This window comes from Galeopterus variegatus, unplaced genomic scaffold (assembly GCF_000696425.1).
Source record: "Galeopterus variegatus unplaced genomic scaffold, G_variegatus-3.0.2 Scaffold6472, whole genome shotgun sequence".
Lineage (NCBI taxonomy): Eukaryota > Metazoa > Chordata > Mammalia > Dermoptera > Cynocephalidae > Galeopterus > Galeopterus variegatus.
Window position 1 is genome coordinate 59,483 of NW_007732583.1, and position 2,967 is coordinate 62,449.

Here is a 2,967-nt window from a genome sequence, read left to right on the forward strand (position 1 = left end):
ATAGTATGTAGAATCTGACCTATCCAGACAGAAAACACACACACACACACACACACACACACACACACAAATACTACATTTTTTAAACACAGCAATAACCAAACAGAAAACATGAATTTTTTCTTTAATTTATTTATTTTTTGTTATTTTTACATTCTAAGGTATTGTTGCAGAGCAGTTGGGGGGGAGGAGGAGGAGGAGGGAGGGACGGGGTTGTGGTCAAGGCGCATGGCACCCCCCTCATTCTGGCAGGGGAGCCCAGGGGGCTTCTGGCGGCAGCTCTGTCATGGCTGGGCTGGAAGAGGACTTTGGGCGGGCATGACTGAGGCCCTCGGCCCCCACCCATCCCAGGAGCATGGGGCACTTCCAGCGGTGCCTCAGTCGTGGCTGGGCTGGATTCTGACACCAGGGGGTGTGACTGAGGCCCTCAGCCCCCCACCACCATGGCTCAAGAGCCCAGGGCACTTCCAGCAGCAGCTTGGCGGGCTGGATGCAGGTAACGGGGGTGGGGGTGTGTGACTGAGGTCCTCGGCAATCCCCCCATCCCTGCTTGCAAGCCCGGGTGGCTGCTGGTACTTCAAGGTTTTAAATGTGTTCTTTGGTGGTGTTAGAACTTTACTGTTTAATATCAGATCTTTGTCTCTGATCTGTGGGTATTTTGTTTTTTCTTTCAGTTCTGTGTTGGATTATTCACTATTCTCACCACTTAAACTCTGCACTAGATCTAATTTGTTGTCCTTTGCTTATTTCTAAAATGGGGAAGCTTCCCATGGGGAGCAGTACTTGAGCTCTGTGGTTGAGCTAAATTGCTGCTTTGCTGCTGATTCCCTGGGGAAGGCTTTTTGTTACAGGGCTTTTTGTACAGAAACCCTGTAAGCGCTGCTGGGTCTTGTGAGGTCCAGTGCACCTGTGTTGTGTGGAAACTGATCTGGGCCTGAGTCTTTTCAGCAAATTGCACCACCTGCAGTTCTATATTCCTAACCAGTCTCCACTGAGTGGGCCTGTGTTGATTGCAGGGCAGAGCGGCTGTCCATGTTGTGCCCCAATATTCCCTCAGCGGGCCAGTCTCCCCCAACCCCCATGCTCCAAACACTTCCCATGGGAAGAGCCATTCACCAGTCCCTTGCAATGACTCACCAGCCTCTTAGTAGCTCCTTTTTTCTGTTGTCTGTGGCCCTTCACTCCTATGTGGATCCACAGGAACCCTATTAATGGTCTTGCTGGCCTGGGGGTCACCAAGGCCCTCTTCTCCCCTGCACCCTCCAAGCAACTTTGTACAAAAGGCACAGCTGTGGCTTCTGCCAGCTCTTGCTCCATGTGCTCACCAGAGCCAACCTCGAAGTGGTCAGGGCTCGAAACAGTTGGAGTGGTCCTTTCTTTCTCTTATCGTGGCTTTTCCTGCCTTTGTGAACTCCCCAGGTCTCTGTTCCTCTTCCCCTGAGCTCTAGTGGCCCCGGCTTGGCAGTTGTTGCTTTTTAATAGTTGTAAATTTTTGATTGTGGGAGAGGGTGACACTGGGGACTGTCTATTCCGCCATCTTGATCGGAAGTCAAAATTGTGAATTTTAAAAAAGGAAATAGTCTACTCAAAATAGAAAAAGAAATGTAGCAAACCTATAAATTTATTTAACAAAATTATGCAAGATGATTTGCTAAATAGATAAACATTTATAGAGACATTTTCAAAGGGGGTGGAAATAGCAAGTTTCCAAATAGGAATATTAAACACACTAAAAATATCGATTTATCCCAATCGATTAATAAGCTAAATGAAATGCCAGTCAAATTTTAAGTTTTACTTAAATTTTTTGAAATGGTAGATATCCTAAAGTTCATCTAGGAGAATGTATAAGAAAGAAAGAAGCAAAGCAATGTGAAAAAGAAAAGAAATAGAAAGAAAGGAAACAAAGGAAAACGAAAAGAGAGGGAAAAAGAAAAAGAGGAGAAAAGAAGAGAAAAAGAAAAGAACAGAAAGGAAGGGCCGGGAAGGGAAAGAAGGGAACGGAGGGGAAATTCTATATCCAGAAGCATCGTCGTGAAAGAGGAGACCTTAAACCAACCAGAGACAGAAAGGTAAATACCTACAAATGACAACAATAAACCTGACAGCCGCCTTCTCAAAAGCACCAACAGAGACCAGATGATAATGAAATAATATCCGCAAAGTGCTCAGGAAACATAACTATTGATTGAGAAATTTGTGCTCAGTGAAATTACTATTCAAAAGTGAAGGCAAAATACGGACATTTCCAAACAAAAGAAAACTGAGATTAACTCCCTCACTGAAGTTACTACAAAAGGATATATTTAAGGAAGAGGGAAATCCAATTGATGGAATGCAATAAGCAAAAAAAAAAAAAAAAAAAAGGAAGTGTTTTGTCAAAATCTCTAAGCATTGACTACAAAAGAAAATGAATTATTATTTCAGAAGGAATGTTTTTCAATAGTAAAACTAATCTCCTGGACAACAATAATATGAAAGATGAGAGGATGACACTGGAATTAAGGCATTCCTAGGTCCATATATTATTCAGGAAGATGAAAGAAATGTTGACTAAATGTAGCCTTCCTTAAGTTCTACAAGAAAATTAAAAGGAATCATAAACTTAGATGGATTTACTGATCACCACCATTCCTTTCAAATATAAGTTTACTATTCTTGAGTTTTTATTGATCCTAAGCTACCTAATTCATTGAATTGTCAAGCAGCACATTTTATGAATGTCTCATGAGCGTTATATTCCCTGACTTAATTCATATTTGAGAATGTCAGTCTGTTGCTTATTTTATTTAACTGATATTTGGCTGCATATAGTGGTCTTGGACCATAATTTCTTCCCTTCAGGACCTTATAGATATTACTCTAGTATTTTTGCCATTGAATATTGCTGTAATGAACTAGGAGGTCAACTTTATCCTCTCCCATTTGTAAGTAAATTACTTTTTTTTTTTTTTTGCCTGAATGCCT